General features: G+C 47.2%; 1 protein-coding gene across 1 annotated transcript in view; it reads left to right on the top strand.

Annotated features, from left to right (window-relative positions):
- The first annotated feature begins 10084 nt into the window (after window positions 1–10084).
- The window catches only part of LOC147677813 (carbohydrate sulfotransferase 6-like), a 110727-nt gene continuing 96667 nt past the window's right edge, over window positions 10085–24144 (top strand). Inside the window, exon 1 of the mRNA XM_086945464.1 lies at window positions 10085–10406. The gene's annotated coding sequence lies outside the window, so the exon portion shown is untranslated. The remainder of the gene's footprint in view (window positions 10407–24144) is intronic.

The following is a 24144-nucleotide window of genomic DNA, read 5'->3' as shown; positions in this document are numbered from 1 at the left end:
ACGGAGTCATCCAGTGCCAGGGACTATTCACCTACCCTGTCGGACTCCCCTCGGACGAGGGTGTCTCCAGTAGACGACATAGTCTCCTTCCAGGACGTGTTGCTCCGAGGGGCAACTAAGCTGGGCATCACGCTCACTGTGCCCGCGCCATTGACTTCCGTCATCTTCGAGACTCTGCACAAGAAGCAGTTATCTCGCCCGTTGCTGCCCTTGGTGCCTGGGCTGGTGGAACCTGTCATGGAGCTGTTCCTCACCACTGCGGCTGCGAGATCGGCGCCTTCAAGGCTACAGAAGAAATATAAGGCTCCTGACTCGGACCTAGCGTTTCTTCGTTTGGATCCCGCGCCTGACTCGGTAATTGTGACGGCAGCAAGAAAACAGTACGCCACCACCCCCTCATCGACAGTGCCTCCGGACAAGGAGAGCCGCTGGATGGATTCGGCAGGCAGGAAGTTTTGCGGGACGGCCTCCACCTCAATGATGGCTGCGAGTGCCTCAGCACTGTTGGGGCGTTATGATCGGGCTCTGTGGGAGTCCCTCCAACAGTTCTCGGAACACCTTCCCCCGAAAAAAAGGGAAGATTTCCAAGAGATCCTTGCTGAAGGACTGCTGGTTTCAAACCAGGTGATAAGCTCGGCTGCGGATTCCTCCCTCTTCGCATCCCACAGGTACTGCCATGGGGATAACCTGAGGTGCCACGCCTGGTTATGTCTTACATCCTTGAAGCCCAAGGCACAGCAGAGAGTTGCCAACCTACCCTTTTCGGGCGAGACTCTCTTTGGGAAACATGCGGACGACGAGATGGCCCGCATGAAGGCGGAGGCGGAAACCCTGACGGCTGTCGGGTTGGAAAAGCTAAGGAACAGAAAAAGACCTTCTGCCCGTTCCAGGGATGGTATGGGGTGCAAGGCAGAGGGCAAGGTCGGCAGGCTGGACAGCAACAACAACAGCAGCAGTTCCAGCGGAAACCGTTCCAAAAGCGCCAGAGGGGCCGAGGTGGTCAACAGTCTTCTTCTGCGACCAAAGGCCCGGCTAGGTCTAGGCCCTGAGGTGCTACTTCCCCTCCATCCGTTACCCGCTCCGGTGGGGGGAAGCATTCAACATTACCTGGCAGAGTGGAGAAACATTACTCAGGACAATTGGGTGCTGAATATTGTTTGCAATGGATAGTCTTCGTTTCAACAGCCCGCCTCCAGCGATTCCACCGGTTGGCTCGCAGTTCCAACTACGCGAGCTCCAGGCGGAAGCCGATACCCTGTTAAGAAAAAGGGCAATAGAAGACGTCCCTCTGTCTCAAAGGGGTCTTTATTCACGCTTCTTCTTAGTACAGAAGAAGGACAAGAACGAGGTCAGACCCATTCTGGATTTGTGACAGGCAAACAAGTGGATTCACAGGGAAAAGTTTTGTATGCTGTCTTTGCACCAGATTTATCCTCAGCTGCAGAGAGGAGACTGGCTGTGCGCAATAGACCTGCAAGATGCATACTTCCATGTGCCCATTGCACAGAAGCATCGGAAGTTCCTGCGTTTCCTCGTCGGCACCAATCACTATCAGTACACAGTACTACCGTTTGGACTGAAGTCTGCACCCAGGACTTTTTCGAAATGCATGGCTGTGGTGGCAGCGCACATGAGAAAGAACAAGGTGTTTGTCTACCCGTACCTGGACGATTGGTTGTTCAAAGCCTCCACCTTCCAGGAAGCGCAATTGCACTTCAACAGGACGGCCGTCCTGCTGAACCGACTGGGGTTGCACATAAATCTGTCCAAGTCTGTCCCGATTCCTGTACAGTGCCTGCAGTACTTAGGAGCCTCCATCAATACGCTGTCGGCAAGCGTGTCTCCTTCGGAGGAGAGCCGCTTATCCATCCTTCGGAAGGCTCAGGCTCTCATAGCTGCTCCATCTACAACAGTGAGGACGGTGTCTTCTCTACTGGGATCGATGGCCTCTTTTATCTTCTTCACTCCGCACGCGTGCCTACACATAAGGCCGCTACAGGAATGTTTGGAGGACCAGTGGGACCAGAGGAAAGGATGTTGGTACAATTGGATCCAGTTGTCTCTTCACACCCAACAGTCCCTGAGATGGTGGTGCTCGGCAGAGAATCTCCTCAGAGGGGTTCCTTTCCACAAGGACATCCCGACTCAGACTATTGTGATGGATGCGTCTCTCCTGGGCTAGGGAGCGCATTCAGACGATCTACAGATCCAGGGAACGTGGTCTCCGGCAGAGTCCACATATCACATCAATTTCCTGGAACTCAGAGCTGTTCACTTTGCACTGAAAGCCTTTCATCCGTCCTTCAAGACCAACACCTTGCTTGTACAGACGGACAATACGACCACGATGTATTACCTCAACAAGCAGGGGGGTTCGAGATCATGCGCACTGTCACAGGAAGCGCAGGCAATCTGGCAATGGCTGTTAGCCAGAGGACTGACGATAACGGCGACTCATCTGCCAGGTGTGCAGAATGTTCAGGCGGACGCCCTCAGCAGGTTGCTTCACATAAACCAAGAGTGGGTCATAAACGACAAGGTGCTCGACGACATCTTCGCCATGTGGGGCACTCCAGAAATGGATCTGTTCGCAACCGCCGAATACAGCAAATGCCGCGACTTCGCCTCGAACTCGTTATGGATCAGCTGGTCGAACAGCTTTCTGTACACTTTTCCACCCATTCCCCTGATTCCGGCGGTGCTCATCAAGCTGGCCCGGTCCCGGGCGCGGATGATCCTCATTGCTCCGGAATGGCACAGGCAGTGGTGGTTCACGGACCTGCTTCACCGGTCGATCCTGCCTCATCGGCGGCTGCCGTGTCGGCCGGACCTTCTCACGAAGTTCAGGGGGCAGATGGTGCACCCCAACCTCTCATCGTTGAGTTTGGCGGCATGGCTCTTGAGATAGTGCAATATGGCCACTTGAATCTTCCTGAGGATTGCATGGACATATTGAAGGAGGCTAAGAGGCCGTCTACTAGGACCTCTTATGCTTACAAGTGGAAGAGATTCTGCATCTGGTGCATGTCTAAGAACTATGATCCGACGATCTGCAAGGAGGATGTTATCCTTCCATACCTTCTGCATCTAGCTCAGTCTGGACTTAATTTCCATTCCATTAAGGTTCACCTGGCTGCATTGACTGCTTACAGGAAATGTCCTTCGCAGGCATCCTTCTTCCAGATTCCTGTGATTAAGGATTTTTTGGAAGGGTTGAAGAAGGTCTTCCCTTCTGTTCGGCTTCCTTCGCCTTCGTGGGAACTGAATGTGGTGCTGTCTAGGCTGATGAAGGAACCTTTCGAGCCTATTCATAAGGCTTCACTGCAGCACCTGTCTTGGAAGGTGGCGTTCCTCGTGGCCATTACTTCGGCCCGCAGGGTGAGTGAAATTCAGGCATTGTGTTGCCAGGAACGTTATACTGTATTTCATACTGCTAAGGTTGTTATGCGTACTCACCCTAAGTTCCTTCCCAAGGTGATTTCTGATTTTCATGTGAATCAGACTATAACTTTACCAACATTTTTCCAGAATCCTTCCACTCCAGCGGAATGGTCTCTTCATTCCCTGGATGTCAGAAGGGTGTTGAAATTCTAACTGGATAAGACCAAGGGTATTCGAAGGTCCGACCAATTTTTTGTCAACTATGGGTCGGTCAGGACTGGTCTGGCTACTTTAAAACAGTCCATCTCTAGGTGGATTGTGTTGTGTATCCAGCTCTGTTATCAGCCAGCGAATAAGACCTTAGGGGGTAAGCCTAAGGCTCATTCTACCAGGGGCAAAGCAGCTACAACAGCTTTGCTTCGAAATGTTCCCATTGCAGAGATCTGCAGGGCGGCCACTTGGATGTCGGTCCACATCTTTGCTAAGCATTACTGTCTGGATTCTGATGCCAGGGCAGACGCTCAGGTTGGGCAGGCTTTGTCTGTAGTAGGGGTGTCTCTGTTATAGTCATAAACGCCCGCCCTCCTCCCCGGTGGAGAAAATGGTACTGTGATGTATGCTACAGGCCTTGCTTTATGCACCTTCAAAAAGAACTGAAAGTAAAAGGAGTGGGCTGTGCATGCTGGGATACAGAGGGTCTCTAGAGAGTTCCTTAAAGGCACGGTAACCCTTTTCCAGACACATAATGGCAGGCTATGGAGGCTTGTCCTGTCCATTCCTTTCTCTCTATCATTTCAAGGACTTGGTGAGGGGAGGAAAGTTTCTCTAAAGGGGGAAACTTGACATATTGTATTAAATGTGTTAGGAATATCCTTGGCTTTTCTAGTTGAAGTACTGGACAGTGTAGCCTTGTAGGTACAGGCGGCATTATTGTCTTTAATTTTCTCTTAAGTGTCTATGCAAGACTGCAGTGAAGACAGTTTAAGAGATTATTTTTGATTGCTCCGGGGTCCACGCACATGGGCGGGACTATACACTAGATTATGACTATAACAGAGATACTCCGACTACAGAACTGGAGTTACAGGTAAGATACTACTCCATCTTTTTGTTCCATTTGTAATAAAGCTTGAAACATTGAGAGAACATATTTGAACCAGGTGTTGTTGAATGGTTGCACAGATTGATGCCTTGATGGCGCTGAGTGATGTTGTGATGGCGAACGAGTGATGCTGTGGCGTTCAGTGATGCTGTGGTAGCACGTAGTGATGCTGTGGTGGTGCGGAGTGATGCTGTATGCTATGCTATGCTATGTTTTGTTTTGTTATGCAATGCTATGTTTTGCTATCCTATGCTTTGATTTGTTATGTTAGCCTATGCTGTGTTTTGTTATGCTATGCTGTTTTGTTATGCTATGCTGTTTTGTTATGCTATGCTATGTTTTGCTATGCTATGCTTGTTATGCTATGTTATGTTTTGTTATGGTATGTTTTGTTGTGTTTTATTATGCTATGTTTTGCTGTGCTATGCTTTGTCATGCTAAGCTATGTTTTGTTGTGTTTGGTATGCTATGTTTTGCTGTGCTATTATATGGTTTGTTTTTCTATGCTATGTTGTGTTGTGTTTTGTTAAGCTATGCTATGTTTTGTTGATTTTTGCTATGTTTTGTTATGCTATGTGTTGTTGTGTTTTGTTAAGCTATGTTTTGTTATGTTATGCTATGTGTTGTTTTGCTATCCTATGCTTTGTTTTGTTATGCTATGATATGTTTAGTTTTGCTATCCTATTCTTTGTTTTGTTATGCTATGTTTTGTTATGCTATGTTTTGTTGTGTTTTGCTATGCTATGCTTTGTTATGCTATGTTTTGTTATGCTATGCTTTGTTGTATTTTATTATGCTGTGCTTTGTTTTGCTATGCTATGTTTTGTTATGCTATGTTTTGTTATGCTATGCTATGTTTTGTTGTATTTTATTACGCTATGCTATGTTTTGCTATGTTATGTTTTGTTATGCTGTTTTGTTATGCTATGCTAAGCTTTGTTTTGTTATGCTATGTTGTGTTTAGTTATGCTATGTTTTATTGTGTTTTGTTATGCTATGCTATTTTTTGCTATGCTTTGCAATGCTATGTTTTGTTATGTATGCTATGTTTTGTTGTGTTTTGTTATGCTATGTTTTGTTGTGTTTTGCTATGTTTTGTTATGCTATACTTTGTTTTATGTTATGTTATGGTTTGTTTTGTTGTGTTTTGATATGCTATGCTATGTTTTGCTCTACTATGCTATGTTTTGTTATGCTTTGTTATGTTATGCTATGCTTTGTTTTGTTATGCTTTGTTATGTTATGCTATGCTTTGTTTTGTTATGCTATGCTATGCTTTGTTGTGTTTTGATATGCTATGTTTTGTTTTGTTATGCTATGTTTTGTTTTGCTATCCTATGCTTTGTTTTGTTATGCTATGCTATGTTTTGTTATGCTATGCTGGTGAGGGCATGTGAGTGTGTGTGAGATGAGGGGGTGTGAGGGTGAGGGGGTGTGAATGTGAGGGTTGGTGAGGGTGTGTGAGGGTGAGGGTGAGGGGGGTGTGAAGGTGTGGGGTGTGAGGTTGAGGGTGGGTGAGGGTGGGTGATAGGGTGGGTGAGGGTGAGAGGGTGTGTGAGGGTGAAAGGGTGGGTGAGAGGGTGAGTGGGGGTGAGGGGGTGAGGGATGTGAGAGTGAGGGGGTGTGAGGGGGTGTGAGGGTGAGGAGGAGTGAGAGTGAGGGGGTGTGTGAGAGTGAGGGTATGCATGGGGGTGTGAGTGTGAGGGGTGTAAGGGTGAGGGGGGGTGTGGGTGAGGGGGTGAGGGGGTGCGAGGGTGAGGGGGTGCGAGGGTGAGAGTGAGAGGATGTGTAAGGGTGAAAGGGTGTGTGAGGGTGAGAGGGTGGGTGATGGTGAGAGGGTGGGTGAGGGTGGGTGAGAGGGTGAGTGAGGGGTGTGAGGGTGAGGGGGTATGAGGGTGAGGATGTGAGGGAGGGTGAGGGGATGTGAGGGTGAGGGGATGTGAGGGTGAGGGTGTGTGAGGGTGAGGATGAGGGGGTGTGAGGGTGAGGGGTGTGAGGAGGTGTGTGAGGGTGAGGGGGTGTGAGGGTGAGGTTGAGGGGGTGTGAGGGTGAGGATGTGTGTGGATGTGAGAGGGTGATTGAGGGTGAGAGGGTTGTGAGGGTGAGGGTGTGAGGGTGATTGAGGGTGGGTGAGGGTGAGTGAGGGTGTGTGAGGGTGAGAGGGTTTGAGGGTGAGAGTGAGGGGGTGTGTGAGAGTGAGGGTGTGGTGGTGTGAGGGTGCATGGGGGTGTGAGGGGGTGTGTGAGGGTGAGGGTGTGAGGGTGAGGGGGTGTGAGGTGAGGGTGGGTGAGAGGGTGTGTGAGGATGACGGTGAGAGGTGTGTAAGGGTGTGTGAGGGTGAGGGGGTGAGGGGGTGTGAGGGAGGGTGAAGGGGTGTTAGGGTGAGGGGATGTGAGGGTGAGGGGTGTGAGGGTGTGAGAGTGAGGGGTGTGAGGAGGTGTGTGAGGGTGAGGGGGTGTCAGGGTGAGGTTGAGGGGGTGTGAGGGTGAGGGTGTGTGGGGGTGTGAGAGGGTGATTGAGGGTAAGAGGGTTGTGAGGGTGAGGGGGGTGTGTGAGAGTGAGGGCGTGGGGTGTGAGGGGGTGTGTGAGGGTGAGTGTGTGAGGGGGTGTGAGGGTGAGGTGGTGTGAGGGTGAGGGTGGGTGAGAGGGTGTGTGAGGGTGACGGTGAGAGGGTGTGTAAGGGTGTGTGAGAGTGAGAGGGGGTGTGAGGATGAGGGGGTGTGAGAGAGGGTGAAGGGGTGTGAGGGTGAATGGGTGTGAGGGTGAGGGGATGTGAGGGTGAGGGGGTGTGAGGGTGAGGGGGTGTGAGAGGGTGAGTGGGGGTGTGTGAGGGTGAGAGTGTGTGAGGGTGAGGATGAGGGGGTGTGAGGGTGACGGGTGTGAGAGTGAGGGGGTGTGAGGGTGAGGAGGTGTGTGAGGGGGTGAGGATGAGGGGGGTGAGGGTGAAGGGGTGTGGGGGTGTGAGAGGGTGAGTGAGGGTGAGGGTGTGAGGGTGAGGGTGAGTGAGGGTGTATGAGGGTGAAAGGGTGTGAGGGTGTGTGAGGGTTAAGAGGTGTGAGGGTGAGAGTCCGAAGTAAATGGTGGCAGGGCAGACATCATAAGACAGAGAGAAGAGACTGCGTGGTGACTACGTTGGTCAGTTTCAGAATCAGGAGGGGCAGAGTCAGCACAGTCTGCGAGGGATCAACCTGTCTAGAGGCAAAGCATAGTGGATGTAGCATTGCAGCTAGCAAGTCGAGTGTTTTCAAGCTGAGTGTCCCTAGAGAGATGGCAACACAGCAACAGCATTTGAGGAGCAAGGCTACTGTAAACAAGCACGGTAGGCTTCCACTTTCGTCCAGAAAAATAAACGAGAAAGGTGCAGAGAACGCCGAACAAAACACGGCTTCTCCGCGAAATGGATGCAAAAAAAAACAAGCTCTCTGCATTGCTTTGGCGGGGGGCGGGGAAGCGGGAGCGCATTCCTTTGAAGTCTGATGCCAAGGCTCAGACAAATGGTGGTGTGCCATGTTCACGCAGGGGGGTGGGGGAGCGGCAGCCTTTGAAGTCTGATGCCGAGGCACAGACAAATGGTGGTGTGTGATGTGGCTGGCTCGGTGCACGCGCATAGCTCACATGAACTGCACGCGATCCCAGGCTAGGTAGACTTTTCTTTTCCACTTACTATAATCTCGCCTATTTATCCCTGCAGGGTATAATAGGCGAGACCTAAAAAGGGGGGTGGAGGGAGGGCGGAAAAGAAGCTGATGTCCCGCGACGCTGATATCGTTCTACTGCCGTTCACAGCAGCCAACAGCCTAGCCTAGGATCCAAAGCTCCGATGACCTGCAACAATAAAAAGAGAAAAACAATTACAGCCTCCTAGCGAGGCTGGTGCGTCAGGCTTGGAAGCGAGGAGCCAAGAGACAGACTCCTGTGCCCCCCAGCCTTTTAAACTACTACCCTGCCAGGCCGGTTCTAACCGGCCTGGCGTTAGCCCATCGCCTGACCCGGAAGTGATTCCGATCACTTCCGGGTCACGCCCAGGACCAGGGACCAATTATGGTTGAGGCGCACCTGTCGCATCACCACTGTATGTGACAGGATTGCCTCTCTGTTCGTGAGGGGCCCGCACGCGCACCATACTTTTGGCGTGGCCGATGCCGGCCCCGCCTTTCTCTTTCTATCTAGCTTACTGTGACTAGAGTGGTGGTTCCGGCTTGGACAGGGTGTGTATACCTCTGCCAACCAGAAACCCCAGTTCTAACTAGGGTGACCAACCGTCCGTAAATTTCACGGACCGTCCGTCATTTTAGTATGAGGTCTGTAAGGTGTCCGTAATTTGGGGATCTCAAATTACGGACGCCTTACAGACATCATACTAAAATCGAAATAGGAAATTTCAGTAAGGAATGCTGTTTCCCTGCGAGAGGCCCATGAGTTTAAAATATTTCACTCTGGCCTCTCGCTCTTATCTTTTAATCTGTAGAGGCTGCCTGCAGCCGCCCCTTCCGGACCCTGTCCAGACTGTGGAGTGGCCCGTTGTCTTTATTAGACTGCAGCCGATTAGCACTTTAGAATGACAATGGGCCCAATTGTAGGGACAGCATGTGATGTGCCTTCTCCTGCATGGGACTGTCTATGGCAAAGCATTCTGCTTTTGTCTTGGCATCATGCTGGAGAAAATAAAAATAACATAACAGCGTTTTCACTGTACAGTTAAAAAACTGATTTCAACATACAAATAAAATAAAATACAATTTATTAATGTTTATTGTTACTAGCACAAATCTTGATTGCAGAAAGGGCCCGATGTCACTTTGCAAAGCTGCGCGCATACTGAAAAACTGTAAAGTGCACGATTGGCTCAGCCTGATATACACTTATTTTGACTTGTATTTATTTTGGTTGTCTATTTACTTATATAGAATTGTGCCACCTCCTCTGATGTCTGTAAAACGTATGTTTTGTCCTGAATTTTGACCTTCTGTCCTGAATTTCTGTCCTGAATTTTGACCCTTTGTCCTGAATTTTTACACTGACCGTCCTGAATTTGCACTCATGCCAGTTGGTAACCCTAGTTCTAACACTGATAAAACCTGAAAACAGCATTCTCATAGGGCCCTTGTGAAGTCGTGAGCCTCGAGTCTGTTATTTGTCTCCTTTTGAAGACCCCCTTGTGGCATGGGGCTACAGACCAATTATTGCGGAATCCGTCTGAAGGCCTCCTGTGCTGTGTAGGGATTGTTTGTCGCTGATCCTTAAGGGGCAGTCTGTTATTTGCTTCTAGCTTTGCCTTTACACTCACTCATACTAGGAATGATTGCTTGGGCCTTTCCCAGGCACTATCTGCAGAAGCAGTAGCTCACGAGGGGCGCGCGCGTTTTAGCGAAAGTGTTTGTCAAACTATTTACAAATAGGTTAGCCAACTGTTTAAAAGCTGTAGGGGGCGATTAGCCCACTTCCGCCCCCCACCGCTCTCCTCACCTCTCGCCCTACACCTCACAGGGCATCCTGGTGTGTAAGCGCCTGGCTGCACAGCCCCCACTTCAGCAAGGCGGGCTGCCGCTCGTCTCGCGCCTCACCTCACGCTGCCCTGCCCTCCCTCCTCCTGAAGCATCCTCTGCCCTCCCCTTCGCCGCCACCTCCTACCGCAGCGCCTTGTCCCTGGGCCACGTCTGAAAGGGGTTCATTGTCCTTCCACACTGGGGAGGGAGTGCAGGGCACCGGGCTCTTCTCCCCCAGCCCCCGCGCGAGGTTAGGACGGCTGCAGCCTCACCCCAAGTCCGGGAGAGCGCCGAGGATCCGGGTAGCACAGCGGCAGACCTCCAGGAGCCCCGAGGGAGGCTCAGCAACCTTCCGGTCAGTCCTGGGGCTTGGAAAGAAGGCACAGGTCCCGTCGGAGAGACTCAACAAAATCCACTTCATTGAAAGTTTGGGGGCGGTGAGTATCTCATTCAAACTCACCCCATACTTTTTCTGTAGCATTCGCTCCCCGTCCAGTTCGGTGATGGACAAGAGGGGTGGGCGACTGGTGCGCCTCCTGTTTACTCCTCAAACTTTGCTTTCCTGGGTGGTGGTGAGAAGAGGGGGCACAATGCATGTCTGCAGGGGTGAGGTGGCGTTGGAGGGAGGTGGTGGCAGCTGGGAGTGGTGTGCTGCTGTGGGGAGTGCAGTTTGTGATATGTTTTAGGAATGGATTTGCCACAGGTCTGCACTCCTTGGCTTGACTTAATATATGTGTGGCTGCGTGTAACATTAACAGGGGTGTGCGCCCTTTTGATTATCTGGGGTACACTTAGATTGTTGTGAGATGTTTCTGAAAAGTGGTTTGTAAACAGTCTGGGCTGGTTTGGGAGTTTGGGGGGGTTCTTAAATGTCCATGTCAGAAGCAGAAGCTCGATTATTCTTGTGTTTTTTCGAATTCTGCATCCTGCATTTACATACATTTCAAAGCTTGAAGGCTCCAAAGAGGGTGAGATTGAGTTGTTGGAGGGTGACCCCACTGTAATCAAAGGAGATGGAAAATATGTTGGAAGGTGATGATGATTTTCAGGGTGAGTGATTCCGTTGACTTGTACAAGAGGCGCTTTGCTGATCTGTAAGGTCAAGACCAGACATAGTAGAGTGAAACCCACCAAATCGGGCTCAGTTTCGAGGTATGCATTTAGTAATGGAAAAACGCTAACTGGGGCACCAGATTACAGAGAAAAATCCTAAATCAGTGGAACTCCATCTCTCAGCATCTGTGCTTGCAGGCTCGCATCCTTAAATTCAGAAGCACCTGAAAACCTGTTTTTATTAAACAGGCTTTTAGTGACTACACTTCATATCAGCTCCCAGTGGTCGTGCTGCTCGCCTCCTGCAGTAATAGCTCCACGAACCTATGATGACTGTGCGCTTTATCAAGTGAATATTAACATAACAAAGCATAACAACTCACTCGCAAAGTGGAGAACTTTGAGATCTTTCTGTGTGAGACTGTTTTTATGTTGGTTTTGTAAAGTGCGTTGTGATCGGGTGTCTAGAGTAATCTAAGGTTTAACATAGTAGATTTCTTAATTTCTTGTACCTGCTATAAGAATAGTTCGGTCGCGGGGCTTCTTTTTGTGATAGTGTGACATACGTGGTGTGCACTTGTGATTTTAGTGCAGCACAGAGTCGTTTAGTTGTGGTTTGGAATAGATGAATCTGCGTACATGTGACTCGTATGTGGTGTGTTGCGACACCTGGTCCATGTGGGTTTGAGCGCTAGCCTTCTGACAAGCTTTTGGTGTCATTGGATTGATGTAAGGGCGATGAGCCTTTTGTGTTTCTGGAATATGGTGCATAGTTGGGATGGTGTATGTGTTTTGGGTGGTCTGAACAATGTGGATATTCATCTAGGCTCACGGACGTGCTTGCTCGCTTACAGCTTAACCTAGTTAAACTTGAAAAAGGAGCTTGTTTCATTTTCTATCATGATGTGTCTGGTATAGGGCGAGTAGAAGTTGTGAGGTGGTATGCATTTTGTTGGGTGAGTGGTAGGAGAGCGAACGTTAAATTTGTATGATTGTGTGCCTCTTCAAGGCAGTGTGGATGTTGTTGCTGCATTGTATCTGTTAGTGTAGTGTGAGTGTTGGGGTGGTGTGTATTTGGTAGGTTGGGAGGTTGCTGCCGTGTGGTAGGGAGAGTTCTGTTGACGTGTGCCCAGGGCACAAGTGGGGGGGACTAACCTAGTTAGGCAGCATGCAAGTGACAGCACAGCATGCAACATTACTACGCGCAACATCACTACGCACATGGCATCACAGGAATTGACATCATAGAAAGTGGCATCACATGCTACTACTTTACAGGAAGTGGCATCACAAGAAGTGACATCAGATCTAAAGCCCTCATATATATGTTTAGTAGGTCTATTGTGTATGTTTGAGCGCATTGCGAGGATAATAGCACAGGGAGCTATGGAAGATATGTGACTCCTACACTTTGCAATCCCCCAGTATTATGTACTATATTCTGTACATTCATTTACAAACATAATTTATTGTATATGTAATATGCATGTGTTGATGTAAAGCGCTCTGACACCCTGCATTGGAATGAGTAGGGCTATACAAAAAAATAGTGGTACTTAAATTATTTCAATGCCTACTCAGGGGAAGGAAGCTCTATGTAAATGCAATTTGTTTCAGAGTACATACTGGGAAAGACCAACACATCTGATATTCTTACAGTGCATGCATACTCCTAAATAGGGACTGAACAAAGTGAAAAGATGCCTCTCTTAAGTATGTGTGAAGTGCTAACAAGGTGTGAGAACTTGTTTCCCCATTGCTATATTTGCATCAGGTGTAAGGCTCCTGACTGCTCCCAGCCAAGAGACTTGAACAAAAGGATGCCTGATGACCCCTCAAATTCTGCCTTTCTTATGGGCCTAGCAGGAATCTTACATAAGAAAACCCCATCCGTCCCGCCTGCAGGATGTTCTTGTTGCAGATGGAAAGCAGACCACGGGCAGGCACTGCTGAAAGTGTCCTGGTGTTTGGAAATTACACCGGGACAAGTTCAGCACATTATTCAGTGGGGCTCAAATTCTTGGCAGGGTGGACGGCATTCCCCCTGTGAAAAAAGTGGGTGGACGCCGTCCACCCGCGTGTACCTCAGACTTGTGCTCTGCGTGTGCCTGAAAGGATGAGTGTTGCGTGTGTTTGGTAGGATTAATGCTGATGTCGGTCACTGTCTGGTAGTTGGAGTGGCATGTATCTTGAGGAGTGAGCTTTAGGGTGGTGAGTAACTTTTTTTGGGGGGTATGGTGTGCCTCTTCAGTTTAGCTCGGGTCTTCGATAAGCGGCACTCTACTTGAGCCTAAGGCAAAAAATACTGGGGGTAGGTTGGCCTTGAGTGGTGTGTCTGATAGGTTAATGGCCTCTTACCTCAGACTCGCATGTATCACCAGTTCACCCTTGCCCCAAGTACATCCTTGAAACAGAGTGGTCTGAGCACGGCAGCACGCCCTCGTGCCACTGACCTCGGCAACGTCACGCGCAGTGCAGGGAGGGGCGCATGCGCCCTCGCCCGGTATCTGTGGCGGTTAACGGCCTTGTGGAGTATCTACGGAATGTCGTCACGGCGCTCGACAGCTGCCGCTCGTTATCTGTGCTGTGTTCTTTGCAGGTGTGCGGACGCGTTCATGGCAGTCATTACACCGATGAGTTCACCAGTTAACCCACCTGCAGATAACGCAGCAATAAATCCCGTTAATTTCCCTGCGACCTCGCAGTGCCCTCGAGAGTTTCGGCGCCGCAAAAGCCCCCCTCTCTGCCAGTGCCTCCGTTTCTTTTATGTCCTTGTTTCCATTCCGCTTTTGTTAATACCCTATTTATTTGACAATCTTATTCTTGTTTTGATACTGCTCCTGCTGATAACTTTTTTTATTGCATTATCCTGTTTTGACACTGCGCCGTTTTTATTGCACAAAAGTAATAAAAAGAAATGTAACAAAACGGTCTTCAAATGCAGATCAGAGGAAATTACTTTGTAAAGCATAGCTCTCTTAAAGGAACCGATAGTTTGAAGCTCTATCGACTGTTCCCGGGCAATGCATTCAAGGCGGGGAGTACCCGTGCCTTGGGGCCTGCGTGTTTTTTGCTAATATTCTCCAATAACAAACACGCAGGTTAGCTGCTTTGCTCATCTCCGTGACTGTTCACACATTTCTGTAGCGCCATTAATGCAATTTTCACGATTAGAGGCTGCAAACCTAAATCTGAATGGATGGAAACTTTAGTTTGAAAATGTCTTTCACTAATCTATTTTACAAAATCCCGTTTTTTGTTTACTCAGCATCACGCTGTTTTGTCGTCCTTCCCAGGTCTTGTATGATTTTGCTTTCCCTGTGCAAGACCATTTATTTGTTTTAACGGCTTTATGAGTGAGTAAGCGCTTCTATTTATGAAGTGAGTTGCCTCGAGGATGCTGGGTAACGGTTTGCAGTTATTATCCAGCACTTGTAGTATCACACACGATAACAATGTTCTCATTTTTATAGCAATAATCTTCTGTTTTCTTATGTTGTGCTTCATATTGCTCCTCATTCGAATGTGAGCGCTGTAAATAACTACAATCTAATTTAGAGGTATTCAATTTAATGTCGTCATAAGAATGGGAAACTAGGTTGGCCTTGCTGGAATTCGAGCTTGTGGCCTGCAGACAGTTCACTGTAGATATCAATAGGGCGCGTTACCACAGTGAGTGCTCAGGCATGCAGCGCCCGTATTTTGCTCCTACTTCGAAATAGTTGCATATGCCTAGCTTTGTTGTGTCTTGCTTGGCAAAGCGTAGGGTGACCACCTGGCATAGAGGCAAATTCTGGGCATGTGCTGTAAAACACCAGTCAATCAATAAAACATTTATAAAGCGCTGCTCTTTACCCCAGAGGATATCCTGGCACTGAGGATTTACTAGTCTCAGTGGAAAAGCAGAGTCTTGAATTCTCTTCTGTATTCCACCAGGGAGGATGATGTTCGCAGGTGGTGGGGTAGGTTGTATCAGGCCTTGGCGTCGAGGTAAGAGAAGGAATGACTTTCGTTGTGGCTCCGGCGAATACAGGGGTTGTGTGCAAGGGTCAGGGATGCAGAGAGCAGGTGTCTGGTACGTTGGTGGAAGTTCAGGCTGTGGTTGATGCTGAGAGCAGCATCAGGATTGGCAGCAGGGGATTCTGGGAGCCTGTCTGCAGAGGAGCAGTAGAGCATGATGCGGCTGGAGGTAAGTTCGTATTTTTTTATTTCTTTCGTCCTATTGCCTCGCTGCCCTGCCACCACCTGTCTGGTTGAGCTTAAGGCAGTTGGTCCTCATCCAGTCAGCGACTCTGGTCATAGCGTCGCAGAAGTCTGTTCTGGTGGTGGAGTCTTCGGTGAGCGAGAGGGTGAGTTGGGTGTTGTCGGCATAGGATATGATGTTGAGTCCGAAGGTACTGACAAGGTCTGCAAGGGGTGTCATGTAGGTGTTGTACAGGGTGGGGCCAGGAGAAAATCCTTGGGGTACGCTGCAGATGATGCTCTTGGGCTCTGAGGTGAAGGGTGGTAAGCAGATTCTCTGAGTTCGTCCTGTTAGGAATGTGCGATCAATTTGAGGGGTTCCCCCTGGACGCCAATGCCGTTGAGAGTGTGGTGGGATACGGGGTCGAATGCCGCTGAGAGGATGAGGAGGCTCAGGGCTGCTGTTTCACCCCTGTCGATTAGGAATCTGATGGTGGCTGTCAGGGCAGTCTCCACGCTGTGGTTGTTGCGGAAGCCAGTTTGGGAGGCATCAAGCAGGTTGTGTTTTTTCTAGGTGTTCAGTGAGCTAGTGTTGATGGCCTTCTAGAGGACTTTGGTGGGGAACGGAAGCAGCGAGATGGCGCTGTAACCAGGACAAAATTTCACCCTCCAAGCCTCCCTATTTTAGAGGTCTGTTGCATGTTAGCATAACAATGGCACCCTCTGTGTTCTGTTGCGGCTCAACATCTCAGGCACGAAAAGGAGTGAAAGAGAAAAAGAGAATGACAAAAGAGAGAAGGAAGAAAAGAGAAAGGCAGACAAAGAAAAAGATAAAGGCAAGAAAATAAAGCAAAAAAGAAAGAAGTAGGTAAAGAGAACGAGTTAGAGAAAGTGAAAAAATAACTGAATTGAGCCATTATTAATAATCAAGGGACGACATACGATCCATTCTTAGGCGCATTTGAAATTACAGATAAAAGCCGTCCGGTACAGGATTGATTAGGGACATTTGCACCGAATATCAGACGGTCCAAGTAAATAATGTCCAGGTGATGCTAAAGTGCCACTGCAGTGAGAGTTTCGCACTCTTGGGCGAGATGTGACACTGTTTCGGGGCTGCATGCCAAGATCTGCATCTTTCTGACTGACGTCTTTTATGTCTGGCTGAGAAGATTATCATATTCTAACACTTTTTGCTAATTTAATAATAGAAGAAAGCCCTGACTAAACCGGCTGCTTTTTCCCGTTTTCTGTTTCTCTGAAGGGTAATTTCTTTGCATGTGGTGTAGGTCTCTGTCAGGCTAATAATCATTCTTTGGCATGCAGACGTTAAGAGAAAATAAGGCATTTTAAGGGACATGCAGCAGTTGTTCCTGAAAGCACAAGTGATAAGAGTGCAAACCGAAGCAGTGGATGAGGTAATTAGAGTGTGTGGGGGGGGGGGGCATTGAAGCAGGGGTATTCTGTGCATTGCGTGGATAGAGGTTATGCCCTGTTATTAGTGACCACTGGGATTGACCACAAGGAATGATCTCTTTGATAAATATGAACAAGGGTCAAGGGCACTCGATGTATATGTGGGAGAGGGCAGGGGGCGCATCCCATTACCCTTTGGAGGAATGTGGGGTCTCGAAGGGCATTTTTTTATTGTGGGATTTGCAAACTTGGATTTAGGTCCACGTACCCACAAATCTGTGGGTGGATTCACAGTAAAAAAAATACACAGTGTTACAGTGCATGGTCAAAGACTGTGCACGTGAATACTATGGACCAGGGGATGGGACAGGGCTTGCCACAGGCCAGGCCCTCTGCATAGTGCCTGGTGTGTATAGCTAATTCAGTGGAATGGAGTCCTCTGACAGAAGCCTACTTCATATGGCCAAAAGCCATGCACAGCCAAATCAGGGGCAGAGGGTCTTGCTGCGGGGCTGAACCTTGGTCCTAATGAGAATGACCACAGGCAATGCACAGCTCTACCTATAGTATTTTGGGCTGGTGCAGGGCATGAATCCAGAATCCACTGTCCACAACCAAAGACGCTTGCAGCTGAACCGATAGCATAAGGGCTGGCTAGTATAGGGACTACCACAGAGCTTTGCCTGAGGCCAAGCCATGTTCAGAGCCCATTGGTTTTATCCATATGCTGTTCTGATAGCAACTTACGCTAGCCACAGGGACTGACTGCAAGCCAGATCATGCACAATGGGTATTGACCTCATTGAAGGTTGGAGCAGACCATGGGCTAACTCCAGCTGATTAGGACCAAGGGCGGTGCACCATAGAGGCTGGCTGAACCATGCTTTGGACCCGGGACTTGGCCTGAAAGCCAGTCCCAGGAGCCAACCATCTCTGCACATTGTCACAGCTGAGAGCAGCGGGGTTGGCCACATACACATTTGGGTACCGATATGGTGGCCACTCCCTACTGCACTTGACCAAAGGCCACGTGCAGCTTTGATTGTCGCATTGGAGATTCATCACAGAGTCTGGCCAAAAGCCGTGCTTTGCAGCCAAGCCCTGTGTCTACTTAGGACATTTTACACAAGCACTAAATTCTTCAAGGATAGTCCAGAATATAAATTCGTCTCCTCTGTAATAATTGTAAGGAGGTTTTTATGTTTCACATAAATGCACACTGTGGCCTAATTTGTTTTTTTGCTTACTAGCCGTGCACACACTTTACGTAACAAATTCATATGTTTATATTACAGGGATGGCATCAATGTTATTGGTGATGTCATGAATGATGATGTCTGAAAAGTCATCACTGTTATGTGTTAGGTCACGAGCAGAGCATGGCAAAAAAGTATGAGTTATGACACACACACAACACACACTTTCTCTATAAAGGATTTTGCATATTCCTTAAAGGGGCCAAAATAATTGATCAAAAAACACTTCACGAGTAATCTAATTACATTTTACTACTGAGCCTCTATCTCTAACTGTAAACTATAGGGGATACTTAACGGGCTCTTATGTATTACAGTCTAATAATGTCTTTGGGAGAGATTGTTGACATATGAAACCATGAGGCCGAAGGCGAAGAGACGTGCAGATTTAGCAGCTCCCCCCATTGCTTGTTATTTAAGGTTTATATTACATATATATGTTTGTGTACCAAGTATTAAAAAGTCACCTTTGATTTCAAACGCGAATACTTAAAAAAACAAGCACTGGCGTTGCCAATAGGTTTCGCATTTGGAAAGTTGGAGCTATTGGTTTTGTAAATGACATTTTATATTTATATATCGTTATTGGCATTGTCAATAACAATATATAAATATAAAATGTCATTTACAAAACCAATAGCTCCAACTTTCCAAATGCGAAACCTATTGGCAACGCCAGTGCTTGTCTCTAGTCTTACCGTGGATAGCCAACACTCAGCTGCTAGAAGTGTACCCTTCGCTCCGCTAATAATAGACCGTAATCAGTAAAATTTGCAGAATTATGTGTATGTTGGCGCCTTAGGTGTACACACGTGTAGAAGCAGGGTATCATTGCATAAATATGATGTTAGTAGAACGTGAATATTACATCATAAGGGGAAGCGGCATTCTCAAAACTTGCAATTGATTTTGCCATTATCAGAAACTATTTCGTTGGTCTTATACCTACAAGTAACTGTATATAACATGTAAGGCACTCGTATTAAATGACAAATAAATGTGAATTATGCGAATATGTGGAAAATAGATGGCTTTGCTAGGAAAGCTCAGTTGGTAATGAAATGACTCCAGAATTTTTTTGTGTATCCAAAGTGTCATAGACTTGGATCCTGGCTGGCAAGCTGGGGAATAATATTGTGTATGTATAGTGCTATGAGGGTCTAGACCGCAACAGAAAGCACAGTGAATTTTTGTCCGGATTTCAAATAGTATATCACACAAAGGCAACCAAAATTTAGAAAATTAAATGCATTGCACACAGGAGAAGACAAGCCGCATGCAGTATAAGAAAAGATGCCAAAAAATGTGCAAAATTATTCAGTGTATAAAAGCTAACATGGCCTTCCAGAGTTGTATAACAGAGTTCAACGAGTGTGGCAACAGGGGAGTAAGAGGATGATGGCAGAGGAGGGAGAGGAGCCATGTAAGAGGAGGGTGTGGTGACAAAACTGTTTACAAATAAAGCTTATAACAAGAGGGTGGTAGCAGAGAAACAATACCAGAGCAGACAGTTGGCAGAGATGTGATCGCGGAGAATGGTGATGGCTGGAGATAGTGAGGGCAGGATAAGTAAATGGCAGAAGCCAGTGAGGTTTTGGCAATCGCAATCAAGGAATACTGCTAAAATAAAATACTAGAAATAAGCCGCAAAAATAAATCACCGTTGAGCCTCAAAATCTAAACGTTGGTGCTGCAAAATCTTCGGGGGGGGGGGGGGGGTGGGGGGAATCTCTTTAGAGGAGAGAATTAAGAATTGTAGAATCAAAACTCAGAAATGAACCAAGCCGTTTTATATTGTTTGCTCGCACGTGAAGGGTCTTGAGAAGTAACAATGCAAAAATCACCACCCTACTCTTTACTTATAAATTAAAAACAACTTTATGTGCTCGGTACAAAAGCAAGATTAACAATAAAACGCTGAAAGTAGCGAAGCACCAACACATATCGTATAGGAAGAAGAAAAGGAAAGATAAACATTTGAATTTTAAAAATGACTTATGAAAGTGAAGTGTGTCTAGGAAACCTCCCGAGTTGGAGCTCAAAGGATAGCTGTGGCTGCATACCAATCAGAAGCATTGCCACGGCTCTCCGTCTGATTCCAAACCATCTGCCGGAACATCCGCATCTAGGCTGGCGCATACTGGGCTGTGCGGAAAACATTAAAGGGTTCACCTGATAAGAAGAATAAGATGCGAGAGTTCAGAAAATGAGTATGGCTATGTGGTAAAGATGTTAATACCACAGCTGTGCAGGTAGGGCATACTTGCCCTGGGGCTGTGCTTTAAATATGGCAGGAGTCTGTGCAGGCAGCGTCCACTCGTACGCGAAATGACTTTGATTGTTTAAATGACTGATGAATAGTGTGGTGACAGGGGTAGTAGCGCTTACCTATCTGCAGCGCTGCAGCGCCGGTTGGAGCGTCCGCCTCCTCAATGCAGGTCGGGGGCGGTGGGCATTGGGCCCCGACTGCTTGTTTGGCTCCGCACTGCCCCTGGAGCCGCTTGCTTCATGCCTTTGGTAGGCCAAGCCTAAACATATATTTTGTTTACATCCTCTGCCGAGCTATACCACGGCCGCCATGTTCAGCAGGTCCTAGGTATCGTCACTTCCGGCGCAACCTTGATGCAACGGAAGGGCTTTCCTCCGTCTGAGGTTCGATAACGGAGTGCAGCCGCTGGTGATTTTGGAGCCTAATACAATGATAGACAACTTACATTGGAAATCGGGCTCGCTAACTTAAAAACACGAAATGTAAAAGCTGCGCTTTTATGAACAATGCAATGGTAAAAAGATTGACCGCCTTATCAAAAATAAACAAGGCGCACAATGCCCTGTGACCGCAGCTCTGTAGTAATGCTGACTTCAGCATTTTACAGCCATCACGTTTTATGTGCGCGGAGGGAAGCCGGATGGGGGCGGGAGAGCCTGGGGCGGGAATGCGAGCGAGGGGAGGCAGGCGGATTAGGAGGGAAGTCGGATGGGGGCGGGAGAGCCTGGGGCGGGAATGCGAGCGAGGGGAGGCAGGCGGATTAGGAGGGAAGCTGGATGGGGGCGGGAGAGCCTGGTGGGGGGGGCGTGAATGCTAGCGAGGGGAGGCAGGCGGATTAGGGAGATGCGCGTGCTTGTGTGGTCACGTGACCCGCTTTTGTGGTCACATGACTCACATGCACTGTGAAGAAACCGCAGTGGTTTCACTAGTCGATTGAGCCCTTGAATTTTCGCCTATTACATTCGCAAGCGAATGATAATAGGCAAAACCTAAAAACAATAAATGAAATGTTGGATGATGCTGATTGAGCTATTCAGTAAAAGGAAGAAACATATATAATTACGTTGTTCCAAAGTTTCAGTTTTAGAGCATATTTATTTATTTTATTTATTTATAAAGTTTTATATAGCGCGAACTTGATCCCGAAGGATATCAGAGCGCTTTACAATTTGAGGCAAAGGTAACAAATCAGAACATTAGTCTAACATGGGGAATCTAATGGGCATTGAATCAACTATTCCTGAATTTCGGAAGAACTTACATTCTAAATTACGCAGAAAGGGTTAAACCTCTCTACAAATTAATCAAACCTGATTTCAAACCTACTAATTGGACTCAACAACACACAGAAATTGTGCGTTCAGTGCAAACAGACATGTTAGCAACAACACATTTACAGACACGCGTAAATGTAAACAACCTTGTAATCCGAGTCATCCCGCTTCTGAGCAGACTTGGAGACTAGCTGAGCAGAATGGTTTGCTGCTTCTAATCAGACTTGGAGACTAGCTGAGCAGAATGGTTTGCTGCTTCTGAGCAGACTTGGAGACTAGCTGAGCAGAATGGTTTGCTGCTTCTGAGCAGACTTGGAGACTAGCTGAGCAGAATGGTTTGCTGCTTCTGAGCAGACTTGGAGACTAGCTGAGCAGAATGGTTTGCTGCTTCTGAACAGACTTGGAGACTAGCTGAGCAGAATGGTTTGCTGCTTCTAATCAGACTTGGAGACTAGCTGAGCAGAATGGTTTGCTGCTTCTATTCAGATTTGGAGACTAGCTGAGCAGAATGGCTTGCTGCTTCTAATCAGACTTGGAGACTAGCTGAGCAGAATGGTTTGCTGCTTCTAATCCGACTTGGAGACTAGCTGAGCAGAATGGTTTGCTGCTTCTGAGCAGACTTGGAGACTAGCTGAGCAGAATGGTTTGCTGCTTCTAATCAGACTTGGAGACTAGCTGAGCAGAATGGTTTGCTGCTTCTAATCAGACTTGGAGACTAGCTGAGCAGAATGGTTTGCTGCTTCTAATCAGACTTTGAGACTAGCTGAGCAGAATGGTTTGCTGCTTCTAATCAGACTTGGAGACTAGCTGAGCAGAATGGTTTGCTGCTTCTAAACAGACTTAGAGACTAGTTGAGCAGAATGGTTTGCTGCTTCTGAGCAGACTTGGAGACTAGCTGAGCAGAATGGGTTGCTGCTTCTAATCAGACTTGGAGACTAGCTGAGCAGAATGGTTTGCTGCTTCTAATCAGACTTGGAGACTAGCTGAGCAGAATGATTTGCTGCTTCTAAACAGACTTGGAGACTAGCCTGTGGTGATCAAATCTGGTCAAGACCAGGTCTCTGTTGGGACCTGTATTTGGTGATTGCCCCTAGACCTGCCTCTCTTGGCCATGTAACTTTGTCATCATTTGGAACGTGTCACCTAAGAGGCCTTTGGTTCTAGGTAAGAATACATGGGTCTGGTCAGCGTGATCTACACAGTAAGTATAAGGTCCGGTTAGTAGCACACACTTTATTAACCATCTGGAACCATGGAACTTAGTCAAAACAAAGGCTCTTCTGCTCATTCATTCAAATGGGGTTGTTTGTTCTAAGGAGAGTAAATGTGGGCCAGTGATTTCGGAGTGTACATAAACCTTTACGAGAAACTATACATGGTGGTCAGACCGTGAAAATAGCTACACTCTTGAATGGGAAAAAAACACATTGCATATTCAATGTGCATTTCTAGATGATTGTGACAAGAATAAAGATCTGGACGAGATCATTTTGTACTTTTCACTACATAACTCTACTTACTGATTCCCTGTGGTTCACCTTCAAAAAAGTTAAGGTATTTGGAGCTATAGTGTGATTTTTCCTTTTAAAAAGGACATTAAATGATATAGAACTTTTAGGACTTCAGATCTGTTATGTGTTGTTGCGTACGCCAATTTTAAGTTTTAACTCTCATGAAAACATTAGGTGGAAAATACCTCCATTTTACATCTGCCAGGAATTCACATATGGATTCCTGGCAGGTGTAAACATTTTTTAGTACCACAATGAATGCTGAAAAATAAGCAGTAGTAAATATTTTGGACAGCTGCCTGATGCCATCTTCCAATTATTAAGACTGCCTTGGGGTACTATGAATTGCTTTGCATACGTTTATATATTTATATTATTTAAAAATCCGAATCCCCCCTATTGTGGGCAAGCCAGGGACCGGTCTAACAAACACTCTTGCCCATGGCCATAGTGGTAGAGGTTTTTGTGGGGTAGGAGGGGCACAACATACTCCACCTACTTGAACATGGTTTCATGGTGGAACTAAAGTCCCCTCCGGCTCTTACACAAGACTGGAGAGGGATAAAGAACGCCCACTGCCACTGGAAAGAAGGGGCAAACAAAACCCTACTGGATCGTAGGCACGGCTGAGAGGATCTGTTCAATCTAGGGCAAAATTGACATTGCATTTTAGAACGGTGTGGGTATCTCCATATGCTGAGGACGTGTCACCATATGTTACTCATTATATAATACTACATGGTTGTAGTTTGAGTCTGTATGCAGAATTTTCACATTTCATAAATTTCTAAGTGTCATTCTACCAATTTGATAAGATTAAGCATATTTTACAGAGATTATTTATGATGTGGTTTGTTATATTTCAAAAAAATGTGTGAGGTTATGAAACTGTCATGGCAGAGGTAGATTTAAGGTTCCCATACTACCATACGTGCTGTATATCCCATCTTTTGAGGTTTTGGATTGTAGGCACTCTTCACCTCCAGTAAATCATAACTAAGGCTCCTGGCTTTCCGTTGTTTCGGATTTTTACAGATAATTATAGTCAGAAAACAAAGTGTTTCCTGTCTGTATTTATTTTTAAAAGCGGAAAAATGCAGAAAAGTGTGCTTCTTGTGGGTGACACTCCATGCTGTTTTTTGTGATTTCTAGGACAACAGCTAAGCAGATAGGCAGCATGGGAAGTTAAAAATAGGTTGAGATTTCCCTAAATG

The sequence above is a fragment of the Lissotriton vulgaris genome, chromosome 12, assembly GCF_964263255.1.
Source record: "Lissotriton vulgaris chromosome 12, aLisVul1.2, whole genome shotgun sequence".
Lineage (NCBI taxonomy): Eukaryota > Metazoa > Chordata > Amphibia > Caudata > Salamandridae > Lissotriton > Lissotriton vulgaris.
Note: the sequence above shows the minus strand (reverse complement) of the source record. Positions and strands in the feature narration are given on the sequence as shown.